Source organism: Lontra canadensis, unplaced genomic scaffold (assembly GCF_010015895.1).
Source record: "Lontra canadensis isolate GAN:19392208 unplaced genomic scaffold, GSC_riverotter_1.0 scaffold48, whole genome shotgun sequence".
NCBI classification, from domain to species: Eukaryota; Metazoa; Chordata; class Mammalia; order Carnivora; family Mustelidae; genus Lontra; species Lontra canadensis.
In genome coordinates, this window is record NW_022631042.1 from 1,651,456 (window position 1) to 1,670,321 (window position 18,866).

General features: G+C 37.2%; 1 non-coding gene across 1 annotated transcript; it reads right to left on the reverse strand.

Moving 5' to 3' along the window:
• Window positions 1–18,382: 18,382 nt before the first annotated feature.
• LOC116876958 lies at window positions 18,383–18,527 on the reverse strand. Its single transcript, XR_004384495.1, has one exon. It is a non-coding gene; the product is annotated as a U4 spliceosomal RNA (small nuclear RNA).
• Window positions 18,528–18,866: the final 339 nt, after the last annotated feature.

Genomic DNA, 18,866 nt, shown 5'->3' on the forward strand with positions numbered 1-18,866 from the left:
ACATTTAGTTGTTGTGCCTACTTAGACTCCTTTTGGCTGTCACCGCTTCTCATTCTTTGTTTTTGATGACTATAGAGGATTGAATAGTGGTCCTTGAAATATATTTTCATGTCCCAATCCCCAATGCCTGTGAATGTGACTTTATTTGGAAATAGGGCTTTTTGTATGTAATTAGTATGTAATTAAGGGGGCGCTCAGTGGGTTAAAGCTTCTGCCTTCGGCTCAGGTCATGATCTCAGGGTCCTGGGATGGAGCCCCACATCGGGCTCTCTGCTCAGCGGGGAGCCTGCTTCCTCCTCTCTCTCTGCCTGCATCTCTGACTATTAGTAACCTCTATCAAATAAATAAATAAAATCTTTAAAAAAATATGTAATTAAGTTAAGGGTCTTCAGATGTGATTGTCCTGGACTATGGGGTTGAGCTCTCAATCCAGTGACAAGTGTCCTTATAATAGACAAATAAAGGAGAGATATGGACAGAGGAAGAAGAACTGTGATCCCAGAAATGGGAATGATGCATTCACAAGCACAAGAAGGCCAACAAGCACCAGAAGCTGGGAGAGTCAAGGGACAGAAACTCTCTTAGAACCTCTGCAGAGAGCAGAGCCCTACCAACACATTTGGAAAACAGTGACCTTGACACCTTTGATAGTACTTGTCAGGCATTTTCTCCAATGCCTCCTATTGGAATTGGTCTGGTGTTTTTCTTGTAGTTAGACTGGGGATATGCATTCTTGGAAGGAAAATCGCAGAGATGAAGAGCCATTTTCTCGTATTGTGTCAAATGTACATGCTGTCAACATGATTTACCCCTGTTGGTGTTGACCTTGACCCTCTGGATCAGAAAGTGTTTCTCTACTATGAAGTTACTCTCTTCCCCGCCCCACCCCAACCCTTTTCCCTATTGTAACCTCTGGGAGGAATTTTGACAAGTCTAAATAAAACTTATAATCAACTGGAAAGGAAGAAATAGCTGTGAAAGCTGCTGAAGGGAGCATAGACCTTGGTAACTACTGGTCAAGGAGAAAAACAGATCAATAGCCACCATGGTGCAAAACTGCTAGGGTCACGTTGGAAAATGAGGGGAAATAAGAAGAAATAAATACAGGAGAGATACAGAGACAGAAATACTGACTAGGTAATGCAAAGGAAAGTTAAAGATCTCATAGATAAAGGTCTTTTCTTAAGAAAGTAAAATTTAGCTCAATTAAACAAACCTTGAAACTTATTTTATACCAGACATTGAACTTGGACCCTGAAGAATCCAAATTTAGCAAGATTTAGTTTCTGTCTTAAGATATTTACCATTTGAAAATGAAGGATATCATATGAATAAGGTATAAAAATAAATATAGCAATGGAGGCATATTTTTAAAGGGCAATAGAAAAGTAGTATTCACATCCATCTAAAACTCAGGAAAGTTTCCAAAGATCAGCTGGTATTTGAGAGAAAAACCACTAACCCACAAAAACTGACATGGTAGCATGACCTAAAAATATTTGTCAAAATAGTTCTCAAATTTGCAGGTTCTGAAATGCTGTTTGTCACTGAACCAGAATTGATTAGACTTGGAGATGGAATTCAAGCCAAGAAAAATAATAAAAATATAAACCAGAAAGAAAAGTATTAATTATTTTGGTAACCAAAACTATCAGAAAAGCTCTATGTAGAAAAATTATATGAAAAATTTAAGTGATAAAAGATTGTTTGATGGGAGAATGGGGTATTATTAGTTATTTATATGAATTCAGTGTGTAAAGGCATTAACCTGGTAAGCTTCAGTTCCATGGTTGATAAAAAATGAGACTAGAAATAGCTCCTATATTAAAGGATCAAATGAAATGAGGCATGCTTAGACAGGGTCTGGAACATAATAAACTCTCAGGAATTGTTGTCATTACTATGACCATTACTATTTTTTCAGTCATCATGTTCCTTCTCCATCCCGGTTTCCTTCAATATGAAACCCAGTTCATATTCATTTATGCTCCTCTAGCAGCTAACAAAGTGTTTGTCACCAAGAAAAAACGAAATATGTAAGCTTATTCAACTGAATTATAGAAGAGTTGATTGTATCAAAGATCAAGAAGTAGAAATAATTTAGAGGCTGATAGAAAAAAAGGTGCTTCAAACCAATTTGGTCTTTTGAAAAAAAATTAAAATGAAGATATTTATCCATTAAAAAGGTCTTATTAAAAGCCATCTATCTTAGTGCTTATGAATATGTACATTTAAAAAATGTAAACATAACCACAGCTACAATTTCCCTTTGCAGCCATACTGTGTCCTGTTCTTGATTAAACGGAAAGAATTAAAGACAAGCATGAGGGAGTGGGGGTTGGGGTGGTTGTGGTTTGGAGACTTGGTTGCTATTTATAAGTAAAAAATGGAAGAGGAGGTGTCATAAACTGAAACTAGGGAGGTCTAATACTAACGAAGTCACAAGGTTGTCTCTATGGACTGAGTTAAGCCCCTTAACAACTTCTCTGTTTTATTTTCTCCATCTGTTTTACCAGGCTATTGGGAGGATTATTTAGTTAATGTTGAAGACTATATTTATCAGTTCCACAAAATGTCTGTTATTTAATGATGAGAGAACACTAAACGACGCCGTGGGAGTATCACCGGGGCTAGCAACAGCATTATTGTCAGTTGAGTCTTTCAGAGACCCACAGGACAAAACATGAGAGGCAGTTCTCAAGCATTTGGAATTGTATTTCAACAATTATTTCTCCTTCTTACTCCCCAAGTCAGCTGGGTTTTCGACTTCGTGGGCTTGACAAGCAATTTGTTTTTTATGATGGTAGAATTTTTTGAATGGTCTCAGCATAATCCCCAAAATGATTTCTTTAAACAGATATTACAGTGACACAGTGCACTCCAAGGTGATAACCTTTTTTCTGCATTATCTTAGAATGTGAATGCTTCACTGTAACTCCTATCAAAGAGCTTTTCTCTTTTCCTTTCGAGAGAGAAGCAGTCTCATTTTTAGTAACACGATCCTAAACAACAGACTAAGAAGCCCTCAATATATCACATTTAAATATAACGTCTCTGTAGGATATACAGTATGGAGAAACTCTGAATAAAAAAATAACAACGTCTGCTGAATACTTCAAGAAGAAAAGCATCTCCTTTGTGAATCAGCAGTGATAAACAGTCTGCATTTTAACAATTTGATAAAAGATATCTTTCTGAGTCAGCTTTCCCATACTTTTGATTTCTAGTTAAAGAATATTATCTCAGTACCTTGTAATGTGCAACTACATACAAACCTTACTTCAAAAGGGAGCCATGGGGAAGAAAAAATACTCTCAGACCCTCTTAATCAGCATACAATATGTCAGTCTAGTAAATAAAATCCACGCTAAAATCAAACCTCCCTATGAGGTAAATCAGTCCTTTCAGGTCAGTAGGGTAGCATTTGGTAAATTACCTCTGTTTCTTGCTACCATGAGAGATTGATATTACTTGACTTATGTGGGCTAGTAATGCTCACCACACATCAAACTCTTCCGAATTGCTCTAAGGATCATGCCCCGTTTGAATAAGACTGAAAATATTATTAATGGATAATTTAGACGTTAGGCCCAAGGCTAGATTCATGCTGTTACTCGGTCAGGATACTGGCACTTTCCCTTCTTTAATTTATGTTTGCACAACAGTGACATTAGCTAAGCTCGAATATCCTTCCAGAAACCTGGCCCGAATCCCTCTTTGTGTGGGTTTAATTTGTACCCTTCTTAGTATTTTTGTGTATGATAGTTGCTTTCATACCAGGTTGAATGGAACTTCAGAAACGACTGAAAGGAGTTCCATTTTCATGATTCAAAATTAATCATGCCCCAGCAACATGAGTGTAGCTCTCTGGGTGGTAATCCTGAAGTAAATGTTCTCCCTTGAAAATGAAAACGCTCATTTGTGATCTTTATTGAAGGTTATCATGTCTATAGAGTGCATGTTTAGCGTGACTTTAGAATGTGGTCCCAGTAATTTCTACTGTGCTGCATGTTAATCATGTTAATGCAGGGACTCAATTTCATGTCAGAATCATAAACAGAGCTGGAGTCCCAGATGCTTTGTAATGTGGAGGAAGGTGTTGGAAACGGAGGCGTCGGGGTAGGGTCATTCCCAAAGGAAGTTTGATAGAAGGTGGAGGCAAAGGGGCAGATTCAGTGACCTGACTACTTAACATCTCTTTGTCTTTTTTTTTTTCCCTCTGTACTAGGGCAGGGGCTTGTAGTAGATAAACACTTAACTTGAACTGACAATCATTCCTGTAAGGAAACTCTGCCTAAGTGCTTCAGTATAAATTTCACATTTCAGCATCCTCCATATCTGCTGCTTTCTCCAGTCAACCAGTTCTCCTTCCTCCTCACCTCCTTCATCCCACCATGGGACTCCTGTCTCCTGGCAACCCCCCAGACGGGCCATGGATCCTAGCACAAAACTCAGCCCTAGCTCATCACTCATATGTCAGGGATGATTTGAATGCACTGGAGGTTGGCTAAAAAATTTCACACTCGTTTGAGTCACTGTGTGTGAGGGGGTGGTTTTCCAGGCAACATGCACATCTTCATTGTGTCCCTTAATCATTTGAAATAAAGGTAGTGGTGGGTGAGTTATGAGGTGGCTGTCTTACTCCTACTTCTAACAAAACTAGTTTCATTTGTGACCTTGCACTTGACAAGCTCCTTCCTCCCCCTATTGCCTTGCTGGTTTGGGTCAGGGATGGACACCTAAGGTATGGCAAATCAAATTAGCTCTTTGGGGAATTAAAACTTGAGAATCAGGGGCACATGGGTGATGCAGTCATTTAAGCATCAGACTCTTTGTTTCAGCTCAAGTCATGATCTCAGGGCTGTGGGATCCAGCCCCACACTGGGCTCTGCCCTCAACACAGTCTGCTTCAGACTCTCTCTCCCTCTCCCTCTGACCCTCCCAACCCCCCTCAAATAAATAAATAAATATTTTAAAAATAAGCTGGAGACTCAGAGAGGGAATTAATTTGCATGGGGGAAAAAAACAAAGGGAATCATGTGTTAAAGGCAGCATTTCTTGGTGTTCTTCTGTGAGTGAATGAATAAAGGGAAGTCAGTCTGTAAAAAGCAAAGGAAAATGAAGCAAGTATATTGAAGAAGATAAAAATGAGAGTTTCTTTTGTGAATCTAGGAAGTAGAATACACCCTTAATTACTTCTCAGTTCTTCTGAGGCCTGGCTTTTATCTTGTGGGTGGGTTTCACAAGACACTCATAAAGTTACTGTTCTCTTTTTGCAACAGAGCAAGTTTTTTCCTAGTGCTCTTCTGTACTTTCTTGTTCTCTCTCCCTCTCTCAATCTGTTTCTCATCCTCTCTGCCTTTCTCTTTTTCTCTCTCCTTCTCTCAAGGTTATTTCCCCCTCCCTGTCATTCACCCTTAATCAATCTCTCTAGTTCTCCCTCGGTCTCTGTTTCTTACTCTCCATCTCTGTCTAAACTTGAATTACTCTAGATTTATTTTCCTTGTAATTATGTAGGATGATGAAGTGTTTAGACACCTTGGTAGGACCAGTGGGCAATTCATGTTAATTTATAAGTGAATATTGTGTTTGGGGAGATTTCCTCTGTGTCCCTTAAATCACATCTGCTTTATCCGAGTACCTGTAACAGTAGAGTTGGTGGCCATGCTCTCTAAAACACTGGCTGTTAAAGGCTCTACTGGCCTAATTTGGAAAACAGCGTGAACTGTTATCAGAGCTGTGATCTATTTTCAGACGTGAGAATGGAAATTGTGGGGTCTGAGAAGCCTGGAGTTAATACTGGTAAATCATTGGTATATTTTTTAATGATATACTGATGGGGGCGCCAGTCCCTTCAACAATACTCCGTTGGTGCTTCCCACTCCAAGGCTTCTCACAACGGCCCTTCTGAAATCATGGAGTAGAAGGGAGTTGTAAATGTAGAAATTCAGAATTAAATCTTTTGGGAATTCACTGAATAGAAAGGAGGGTGGCCTTTTCCAATTCTTTTAAGATCTGAGGACAATATAGGAGAAACACACCCTCACTTTCTGCTTGGAGCTATAGTTTCACATGTGGTAGTTCTAGGACATTTATTTTTGACTACAAAAATAATTGTCCTAAATGACCTAAGGTTATTCCCTTATCTCTACCCCAAGTAATTACTCGGTTACGTTGTTCCTCTTGGATTATGTATTATCTCAAAAATATGCATTTCTTTTGAAAGAGTTTGTAATGTTACAGTTACAGGTTAAACTATAATAAAACCAATCTTGTGTACCCACCAAGCAGTTTAAGAAATAGAACACTCAAATGTAACACAAGCCCCTTTCGTACCCTTAGTATAAATTGTACTTTTTCCTTTCAATTCATTTTCTTCTCCGCCCTCTCCCACTCTCTGCCCATATTTCCTCCCTAGGGCAGCAGACAAGGAAGAATGTAAGTAAAGACAGTATTTATCCTAGCCATGTTCTTATCTTATTGTTTTCAGTGTTTTGCCATTAAATATGTTTATTCTAAGTTTTTTGTTGATGTTTTTAAGCAGAGTGGGGAAGTTCACTTATATTCCTGGTTTAGTGAAAGCTTTTTGACGTGTTTTTTTCTACATCTGTCGAATGACGATATGATTTTTCTTTATTCTGTATCAGACAATCACTATCTAGCCTCCAAGCCATAATTCTCATGGGAGAGAATCTGATCAGTGTAGTGTCAGGTGTGAATGTGGGTCCAGCCAACTGCAACCCAGGGAAGGAGAGAGGTTAGGTCCAGGTATGTCACTGCCCGTCCAATAGAAACTGTGTCCAGTATTCAGTGAGGTGGTATGTCCAAAACACATGTGGCGACGAGAAGATAATTGTTATATACCTTCTCTGTCAGTACCTTAACTTTATTTATTTGATAATAGCTCCTCTATCTAAAGGCAGTTGTTCAGTTAATAAGAGATGAATGCAAAATGTCATCAGCATTCATTAAATGCTTATAAAAAGACATAACAGAAAACAACTCGAAAAATAAAATCAATAAGCCATTGGAAATCTATTCTTTTAAAAGTACTTTTTTCTTTCTTTCTCTATGTTTTACTATTGAAAGAGCATATAAGATTCTTCTTGCTAGATAAGATTAAACTTTTAAACTAATTCATATTTAATACTCTCAACATACTTAAGAGATTATCATAAATTGGTAATTTTTTATTATATATTTTGACACAATGCTAAATTTGACATTAACTGAGTTATTATACTAGATAAATCAGTATTTTTTTTAGGTATTCAGTGACAGTGTAATAAACTTGAATGTATCTCTGCCTCAACGATAAATATATTATTGATATAATATACAGCAAATGAGTGGGCATTGTACAAATTTTGGCAAGGTGGGAAAAAAAGGAAGAGTAGGGCACCTGGGTGGTTCAGTTGGTTAAGCCACTGCCTTCAGCTCAGGTCATGATCCTGGAGTCCTGGGATCGAGTCCCATATCATGCTTCCCCTGCTCTGCAGGGAGCCTGCTTCTCCCTCTCCCTCTGCCTCTCCCCCTGCTTGTGCTCTCTCTCTCTCTCTGTGTCAAATAAATAAATAAAATTAAAAAACAAAAAAGAGTGAAAAGAACTATATGAAATATGAACTCAATGATTTGACCTTCTCCTATATATGCTTGAGGGATTGGGGAGATTTTCTATCAGTCAGACATTGCCAAAATAAAGGCATGTATCAATGTACCAATACAAAATGCTGAGGATTTTTAACTTAATGAAGTGACTTATTGGGAACTTAGCTTTAACTGTCAATGTTTGAATTGTTATTAGCTTCATTCATTTTAGTTTAGAAAGCAACTTTCTTTTTTTTTAACATCTTAATTTAATTTAAATTTTTTTCTGTGTCCCAAGATTCATTGTTTATGCACCACACCCAGTGCTCCATGCAATACATGCCCTCCTTAATACCCACCACCAGGCTCACCTCACCCTCCACTCCCCTCCCCTCCAAAACCCTGTTTGTTTCTCAGAGTCCACAGTCTCTCATGGTTTGTCTCTGCCTCCGATTTCCCCCAACTCACTTCTCTCCATCTCCCAATGCCCTCCGTGTTATTCCTTATGCTCCACAAGTAAGTGAAACCATATGATACTTGACTCTCTCTGCTTGACTTATTTCACTCAGCATAATCTCCAGTCCCGTCCATGTTGATACAAAAGTTGGGTATTCATCCTTTCTGATGGCTGTGTAATAGTCCTTTGCATATATGGACCGCATCTTCTTTATCCATTTGTCTGCTGAAGTACATCTTGGCTCTTTCCATAATTTGGCAATTGTGGCCATTGCTGTTGAAAGCAACTTTCTAATAAGACTGCATAATGGAACAATGGGAGGTAGAAATGTATGCAATCTTCTGTGCATACAACTCACTTGCTTCTTGGTATAAGATGTGGAGGAAAGTAATATCTTGACCAAATTGTTACTAAACAAATTTATAACTATTTTTATATCCAGAAAATATATATACAAATGGACAAGGGGCCACATCATTTATGACAATACAATTCTGACTCATAATCTGAACAACCAGCAGGAAAGGCAAACCATAGTCTCTGCAGCAATCAGCCCAGAACAGAAAGGAGTTGGTGGATAGACTCACTCAATGACTGCCAGCCAGTATCCCTAATTTTTGCCCATGCTCCCAGCTTAGGACCAACTAGTGAATGTCAAATGTGCTCTTCAAACCAACCACACAGGATCCCCTACTTCTAGTTAACCTCGCCCTAGCTTGCCCATGGCAACAATCTTCAATTAAAGTTTATATGAAGCCTTTCCTCCCCCCCACCCCCGGTAAAGCTTCCCACTCTCATGACTGCCTTTGAGCCTTTGCCAAACCCAAGAGGTGGTGGCTGACTCTCTTGGTATAGTAAGCTCTAAATAAATAGCCCCTGTTTGTTCTCCTTAGGTGGTCTTATTTGGTGGTCTTCACTTATTTCTACAACATATTTTTCTGTATCAAGGTACATTAAGTGTTCACTTTAAAACTTAATAGCAGAACAGTTCATTCTAACATGATATCTTTGAAAAGACATCTAAGTACAGTGGAAGACTGATTGCATGCTTCATCTGGTTTCGTGACACTCATTCAAACAAACCTCCAACAATGAAGAGAATGGCAACTGAGTATTAGTGGACAAGATAGATGTCTCAACACTTTCCTGAAAGACAGGCAAGTTACTTGACGGTTAATGCAGGGAAGTCACACCTGGCATATAGCACAAAAGAAGTATATTTTCTCTGAAGAATCACAAAGAGACTGAACAAGGAGTTTTAAAATCAGATACTTTTTTTTTCTAGAAAAATTAATTTGGTTAAGAGAACTAGAAGATCTAATGTCCCAAAATAGAGATCCTAGAGATGCTTTTATTCTGGGTTTTCAAATTTTCAATAGCACATAACCAGCTGTCTGGCTTCCTACTCTAAAACATCATTAATAAAGGAGCTGTATCTAAACATAAGAGTTTCTAACTGGTATAGCCAAATGGGGAATTCTGCTTTTTAGCAAGATGCAATAGGTGTGGGTAAGACCAGAGTTTCCATTACCATAAATTTTTTAAGAAGGTGGTTAAATCACAAAGCTTATATTTGTAAGGCATCAGAATGCTGTGGAGGGGAAGAAGTCCCATCTGGCTAAAATTCCACAGATGGGATCATCATTTAGACATGAGCTAACAAAAGGCAGCTCACTTCCTTTGGTGTTTGGTGATTCTGAGGATGGACTTAGGACACCGTTTTGACCCAGGAAAAGGGCTTCTACAAAGGGAAAGAGAAACCCAGCAAGGCTTTTAGCTGCTGCACAGAGAGGAAATAAGAAAACCGGATTTTTGAAGGGCCCCAACAGAAGGCTGAGTTTGTGAAGAATGTGCTGAAGTCTAAGCAGCATCCTGGGGAAGGTCTGAAAATACGTGAAAAATGAAAGTCCTGGAGGGAATCGGAAATTGACACTGTATGCCTATAATCACCTTTCTCCTTGAGACACTTTCTGATGTTGGATAATGTCTAGTGGCTGACAAAGCTGAGGATCTAGGCGTGGCGTCTGGTAGACCGCTGCTCTTTAAGGCCGAGATTTAGACAGTCGTATTACTGACTACATATGTGTTTTGAAGAGTCTCAGTCTCAGTAAGTTACAGAAGTAAGGTACAAGCTACCACTCAATAGGAGGTGTCAAAAACATTTTTAAAAATCGTAAGCTTTTGACAATATATATGGTCAGAAACTAAGGGGACATGTATAGATCAGGGTGGAAGGAATATAATGTTGGATCAACCTAAATGTATTGATATCAGTGCATTAGGCAGAGATTCTGAATTCAGTGTGTTGATTGGAACAATGGGAATGGCTTTAACAGTTTGCTTGGTTGATCTACACCAAGTTAAAATGAAATTGAAGATCTTCCTTGGTGTATTATGAGGACATGTAAGCAAAAGCTCTTGAAAATGGGGATCCTAAGGTAGATTTGTCATTTAAGTTCTGCTCAATCATCCCCTTCGTATGTCCTTGGGAGAGTGTAGAGGATAATGTCATTATAGAGCCTTTTGGAAATGCCTGGTTGAGGGGAGTCCTGGAGTCTGCAAGGGAAGATGTCTGTAGAGGCTGTTCTCCATAGGCTAGAAGTACAATCAGAATGCCATTGAACAGGACTCTGAATTCAATGTGGATGGTGTTCACCTGTGATGGCAGAAACCAACTAGTCACATTTAATCACCAGAGCGAAGGTCAGTGTGGTTACTGTAATGGGTATCACAGTCAATGCAGTAATTAGAATCATTTGACCTACAGAGATTCTTGCCATTGGCTAATTGATCATGGTCTCCCTAGGTCTAAAATTGATGGCAGCCTACAAAAATCTTACTTGATTTATGTATTTAAAAGAGTTCTAAATCTGGTTAATGTTAATAGAAGTCTGACTTGAATTACCAAAAGAGAGAGTTATAATCCCTCAACCAATTCCTATACCTGATTCAGTTCACAGACTTAGAACTCCCAGAGTGTAGAGGAGGCCAGGGTCCTTTGAGGAAGGACTCTGCAACTCTGCCAAAAACACACTATAAATCTTCTTCCTTCTTCAAAGAACTTGTGGCTATTTTTCACAGTGACTGTGAATTTGGGAAGGGGAATAAACAAACTTTTCATGGATTACGGAGTATCGGCTCCAATTCTTAAAGACACCAAACACTACTCTGGCCCATAGGTGGTGTATGGGCTGATGGAAGTTAGGTAATCAAAGGAGGTTTAGCTCAAGTCCATCTCCGAGGGGGTCATTTGGGTCCATAAATCTGCCTTATTTTTTTCCCAAATCCAGTTTTCCAATTCTTAGTTGGAACAGATATACTTAACAATTGGAAGAATCCTCACAAGAGTATTTTGACATGGAGTAGGTGGCTGTTGTGATACTTCAGCAGACAAACACAGCAGACAAGAGTTGGATGTCTGGCCAGTCAGGGGGACCTGGGAGAGACACTAACAGCTTCCACTACTGCAGGTATCGCTGTGAGGCTGGGTAAGGGAATGGACCCTGACGTTTTAAATTTTTACTTGAATTTAATTTTCATTTTATTCCCTTTAAATTTTTGTATCGTCCCTTCCCATGTTTGAATTATATGTCCATATGATATTTTATAGTAATTTTAAGCAATTCAAAAAAGAGAAACCAAATTCTCCTTTGATTTTGCTCTTAAAAAGTTAAAACAGTAATGGTTTAAAAGTAATGGATTAAAATCTTTTTTAACAATTCTTATAGTAAAAATTGGGGACATTAACCTTTCACTCCAAAATCGAAGCCTCCCTCTTCAGAAAATGAGGGAGAAACTGATACTTGTTGGTTTTTAAAATATCCTAGACTTATGCAAATTCTCATCATTTCATCATGTTTCTGTTGACATTTGCATTATGGCATGATAGCAAAAAGTCCTTCGCTGACATAAAATAGATACATCATATTAGTGCTGGGGAACATTGGAGCGTTTTGGCCTAACTGCCTTATTGTAAGATTATGGTGGGGACATAGAGGGAGGAAGGTGACCTGGCTATGGTGGCAGATGTTTAGAAGAACAAGGATTCACAGCCACTATATTCCAGTGCTCTATTAACATACTTCCCAAATATTTGATCAAGTCCTAATTTTCAGACTGAAAGGTTTGTTTAGTTTTACTTTTCTGAAAATCCATAAAAGCCTTATGTATTAAAGACTGCCATTGTTGGATGTCCAAAGAGGGGGCAAGTTAGGTGTTTAATTTGAGTCAGAGACAGCAAGTAAGCACTGACTCTCATGTAAACCAGTGGTCAGTCCCAAGGACGTCGAATAAAGTGAGAGAGAACTTAACCAATAACAAAAGTCTAATAATAAACAAGCACAGAAATGTGTTAAGCATACTATGTGGCAACATGTATGAAAGTGAAAAATACTTTTATAATTTGTTTGCATATATGCAAAATATTTCTGGATGGCTACAGAGGAATTGATCATCAATTATCTCTTGACAGGGAACAAACTGGTTGGGAATAGGGAAAGAATGAAGAATTTCCGGTATCTATTTTTTTTTTTTTTTAGTCTTCAATTTTGAACCATTTCAATATGTGGTTTACTCTAATTTTGAATGTTATAGAGAAGTATGATTGATATTATGAATATTATGAACTGAAGGTAGAGCTCTAAATTTAAAAGAAAATGACAATAATAAGTAATATTTAACAATAGCTTACATTTGTTAAGCACATATGTTTACCAGGCATTCTTACAGGCATCACATCATTCAATCCTTAACGTTAATCCTATTTCTCAGATTTTGGGAAACTGAAGTTTGATGAGGTTTTGTTTTTAAGTTTTCTACAGGTTTGACCCTGTGTGAAAGAGAGCTAGAGCACTAAGCCTTTGCGTTCAGTATGAGACTAAGAAATTATTTAAATATACTTAAACACTGCTGTGCCAATTAGGGTTATAATTTCCCCAAGTGTTTCTTGGTAAACATTGCATATTAGTGAATCTATATTTTAGAATAAGGCTGACGTTGACTTTCAAATAAAAACATCGTGCAGTACCTAAAGCCTCAAAGACTGAACTGTGTGGATGCAGAATTGTGTTCACTACAATTGCAGAGTGGAAATATTTTCTCCTGAAGCCATAAAGTTACCCATAGCTGTGGACCTAGAATCACTCCACCCTTGGTGTCATCCCTGTCTGCCACTGCAAAAACCTTGGAAGTAGAGGATTGGATGGTGGCATGCTGAAAGCCATGTGGAAAGCATTTTCTTCACTATTGAGGTTCAGTGTGAGTTTTTAAAAGTTTTTATATCATTTTGCAGATTGTCCAGAATCACGCTTTGCACACAGAGATGCCCCTACAAATCCTACACATAATTCTCACATTTTATCTTTGTAAGAGAAGCAAACCAACAAACTCTATGAGATCAAACCGGATTCCAACTAGTGTTACATTCCTAGAATCCTGCTTTATGTTTTGTTGAGTGTCTAAAAGAAGAACAACAAATAAGTGCTCTTCGGAGGTTGTGAACATTTCCTAAAATATCCAAATGTGTACTGTCTTCAAACATGTCCTGGATTTATGACTCTCCCAGTGCTTCATATTTTTGTGGTAGATATTAGTAAATTCATTTCAATTATTCCATGTAGTTTTGAAAAGAAGATCACATGTATAGTTTTATCATTTTAATTTCCTGTTCCTCAACCTATAATTTCAGTATTGAGCCCCTTACTCTAGGATAACTATTAATTATTTTAGTTAAAAAAAAAGATTTCCTGAATTGACTCTCTTTTTGCGTATTCAGATCATATTTGCCTCAATAATAGCATTTATCCTACCTTAATAGAAGTTCAGAGATAAGACTCGTCAATAAGTGTTGTGTACTAGAGTAAGTGTGTTCTTTTGCCATAAACTCAATAAACTGAATTCTATAAATTGTTTTTAGTGATTTATCAGTATGAATCTAGAGCAGTTCAGATTCAGGATTATGTATTTCACATGCCACTAATGTTAGTATAGTAACTATAGGATTCTAATACTGGATGTCTAGAAGTACTTTTATTTTAAAAGGAAACTATAATTTTCAAGAGCAAAATCAAGTATCTCTGACACTGAACTTCATTTGAAACACTATATTTTGTGGAATGATAATACAATGTATTTAACCTATTCTCTGTATTACTAGATTTATTTATTTTTAATTTTTTCTAGCAAAAGAACAGTTGGCTTTAAAATTCCACTCTGAGGCCTCTCATGTCACTAAAACCCCATTCCACCTGAAAATAATCTAGCGCAAGGTCACACCTCTCGAAGTCCAATGTGATAGAAACATTTAAGTATCTCTTTGGAAGGAAGGAAATGCTATCTTTAATGTACTTCTCTATATACTGTGTCAACCTCATAGTTAAATTATACTATGGACTCAAACTAAGCTCTACTCACGGTCGCACCTCTTATCCCTTTATTAACCTTTAGGTTTTTATGATCTGTTAGGTATAGATAAACATCTGCTCGACAGACCAAAATCATACCTAGCCACCTGTCTAACTATTTCAAAGGCTACCAGTAAAAATACCTAGAGTGTATAAACAGCACCTAGCTTCACATTGAGATGAACATATTTTCTATGCACCGCAATCCTTGTGACCCTATTTTCAGCAGCTCACATGGTGGACACCTGTGGCTAGTTGGTCTGGATTTGGGTGAGGCATAACATCTCAAGTTCAAAGTATGTTGCATTATTTAACAAGCGTAGGGTGAAAATTAATCATGGGCGTGCATAATGAAATAGTTTAAAAATATACTTGTACACATGTGTAAATTTAATTTGGATTAAATTTCCAAATCCAGGAGATATTAGAGGAGTCACAAAATTGTTAAAAAACAATTTAAAGTATTTAAAAGGGCCTTTAATTTGTCCTATGTACTTCAAGCTCTTATGTAAAAGAAGCTTACTAGCACAAACTGGCTATGCTCTCATGTAAATATTTTTTCAATAAAATTTTCCAGTTTTTTTCTTAAAGACTCTGCCTCAACAATTTTAATTTATGTTAAAAATAAGTAACAGGCTCCATAATTTGGGTTGAATTGAAAACAACAGAGTTAATAAAATTCATCCTTAACTAGAAAGAATTTGAATATCTATCAAATAGTGCATGGAAATAAGAAAGCTATAGCTAAGAGTCATTATTATTATTATTTTTTACTATGGCAAGCTACTGGATTAAACTGTTACAAGCAGAAATATAATGTTCATCATATAATTGGTGAGTCCATATTATTATGTAATAGAGACACACAGTATTTAAATTACACTACGAAGTTGAATTGAGTTTTACTTAAAGAAAATATGAACTAAGAGCTAGCTATAAACTAAGCTTGGGCTTGTGTTGTAGTTGGGAAAAATGTAGACGCTAACGTTTGGCAACCTTATAAGAAGTCCAAAAAGAAAAAAGAAAAACCAAACCATTAGGGAATCATTTTGAATAGGGACAAGAAAAATGTAAATAGAAGTGGCATTGTCCATTGTTACTATAAATCTGTTCTCTTGTTTAATTCCTAATAAGTTATTCTTCAGGCAGTGGTCTTTGTAGGTCATAAAGTTATAAAGTTTAGATATCAGAAAATAATAAAAACTTCATAAAATGCCATTGATTCTAATGGAGTTTTATGCTATCTTGAATAATAAATGGTAGAAATTTAATTTGAAAATGCAGTATTAGTTACAAATACACAAATGGCTCTTTCCATTTCCTCCTCATTTTTTATCTCCCCTCCCCCAGAGAAAGAATTCCATTAGAAAAATCTACTAAAGTAGATTCATTATCAGGACCTGATTCCATGATATATGCCTAGTTTTCAAGTGTCTGAAGAATGTCAGCAGATTTTGAGTATGGCTGAAAAGTGTTTGTTGAGTATGACCAGAAAAGTGTTTGTTCAATGAGGACATTATAAACCATTTTTAGTATTTTTGATTTACAATAACTTTTTGTGTTCTATTTTTCTTTGATTTGAGAGATATCAAGAAGTTGCTTAAGAGTATATTTTTGGATGCCTCAGAAATCTCATCATGAGCAATTTAACACTCATCACATTGTGTATCTTATAGTAAGATTTGTAGCTAAAGATAATCTGCTTATTGCCCCAGCCTATCTAAAGAGTAGATGACTTCTATTACACTGAGTGTCATATGTCTTTGGCAGATTAAATTTTTTTCATCGTTTTTATGATACTAGTGAGAATAGTAGGATGGTAAATGGTTTTAAAATAAGATGGGAGGGGCGCCTGGATGGCTCAGTGGGTTAAAGCCTTTGCCTTCCGCTCAGGTCATGGTCTCAGGGTCCTGGGATCGGATCGAGCCCCGCATGGGGCTCTCTGCTCAGCGGGGAGCCTGCTTCCTCCTATCTCTCTCTGCCTGCCTCTCTGCCTACTTGTGATCTCTGTCTGTAAATAACTAAATAAAATCTCTAAAAATAAAATAAAATTAGATGGGAGCAAAAGATATATAAGCTACTGTGCATTCACATTGGCTTCTGCACCTTTCTCTAAATATAAGATATATTATTCATCTACATATATATGTGTGCGTGTGTGTATATATTCACTACATATTATTCTATATAGTCCACATATGTCTTTATATTCCGTTATAGGTAAAAGACATGGACAATATGCACACAGATTTCATGATTCTTTTTGGCTTAACTGGGTGTTTTCCAGCACTATGATTAAAATATCAGCAAGGAAGATACAATTATGTTGTCAAGGAATCAGCAAGGAACGTGAGATGACTTACTGCTTCATTACTTCCATAATTCTTGGTGGCTAGCCCTTTAATACAGGTGTTGGTGGTTATCAATCACAGAGAATCTCTCAGCTTCTCTCCTCTTTCAATCAACTTTCACTGACTTGTTGATGCAAGGAGTGTGTTTGCCTCGAGCAATTGGTTTAAAAAGCACTTGTAATTCTGAGAGGAACACTTCATGTTGTTGCTGTTAAAACACTGCAATTAGATCTTTCCGCCAAATTTAGGGATGGAGAGAGGAACCGACTTCTGGGTTCCTGGTGGAAATTACTGGTGTCATGAGCCAGTGGAACAGGTAATTTTGAGTTATCAGCAGTCTCAGGAAGGTGCATTTCCATTCTTGTTTACCCCCGCATTTGAAATTTGAAGGTACTGTCCTACTGATGACAACTATTATACCAGCTGGAATGAGAATAGCTTGTGGAGCCAGCATTTCCTTAGACCACACTAAGTGAAGGATTCAATAGTGTCACAATAATAATGGAAAAAAGCTCAACTCCAGTTGCAGAACTGTGAGAATTACAGGTTCCTTCAGATCCCTCCCAGCTATTTTAAGCATTTCCTGTTAGGAAGGGGTTTCAAAATGCTCCCAAGAATAATTCCTTGGGATTTTATGAAATATATAGTTACACTTTAAGTGTAACTTCCCTTCCAAATCTAGATACAAGTCTATGAGAGCTTAACTCGGGAATCATTTTAGTGCACACTATTCAGGAGTTAATATTTCTGTCTCTCCTCCAAACCTTGTAAGATGTCTTCTGCTCTCTTACCTTAGGAAGAGGTCCTTCCATCAGGCATCTCCATTTCATATATGCTGGTCCACAAGCCGGATCCTGTAGATTTGCTGTTGCAGTCACACTGATACTACAAAACAAAATATCTAATTGTGTTAAAAATATACATAAAATCTACCATTTAAACCATTTTTAGATGTACAGTTCAGTGAAATTAAATACATTCACATTATTGTGCAACCATTACCACTGTCTATTTCTGGAAATTTTCAACATCCTAAATTGAAACCTGTACCCATTAAACAAGAGTTCCTTCTGCCCCAGAGCCTCTGAAAAGCACCCTTCTACCTTCTGTCTCTATGAATTTGACTACTTTAGGTACTTCCTATAAGTAGATTCATACTGTACTTGTCCTATTGGGTCTAGCTATTTTGCTTAGCATAATGTCTTCAAGGTTCATCTATGTTGTTACATTTATCAGAATTTCATTCCTGTATAATGTTGAATCATATTCCATTGTATGTATAACCAATTTTGTTTACCCTTTCATCTGTCAGTGGAAATTTGGGCTATTTCCACTATTTGGGTATTTAATGAATAACACTGTTATGAACCCTGATATACAAATATTATTTAAGTCCTGCTTTCAATTTTTCTGGGTATATACCCAGAAGTGAAAGTGCTGGATTATGTGGTAATTTGAACTTTTTGAGGAACCAGCATAGTGTTTTCTATAGTGGATGTATTATGTTCCATTCCCACCAATGATTCACAAGGCTTCTAATTTCTCCACATCCTCACGAACACTTGTCACTTTCTGATTTTTGAGAATAGTCATACTAATGGCATGAAGTGGTATATCATTGTGGTTTTGATTTGCATTTCCCTAATGATTAGCGATATGTGTTTTTTCAATTAGCAATAATCGCGCCTCGGATAAACCTCATTGGCTACGATACTGCCACTGCGCAAAGCTTTGTGATATGTGTTTTTTCATGTGCTTTTTGGTGTTCTGATATTTTAAGTTCATGCTACCATACCTAAGTTTAGCATAGCTCTATGCTAGCATTTTCATGTTTGCTATGTAGAGAAAGCAGTAGATTTAACTATCAAACTAAAGACCAAGAAAACAAGATCCTGGTTCTTAAACTGAAATTCATTTCTAACAAATTCCAGGAAACTGAACAGGCAGAGCGCTATCCTAACATTACTGAAATCAGTACCTTGAAGAAGGCATACCATAAAAAAATTAAAAAAAAAAAGCCCCCCCCATAAAAGCCATCCTAGGTTGAAAACTGGAGATTCATAATATGCA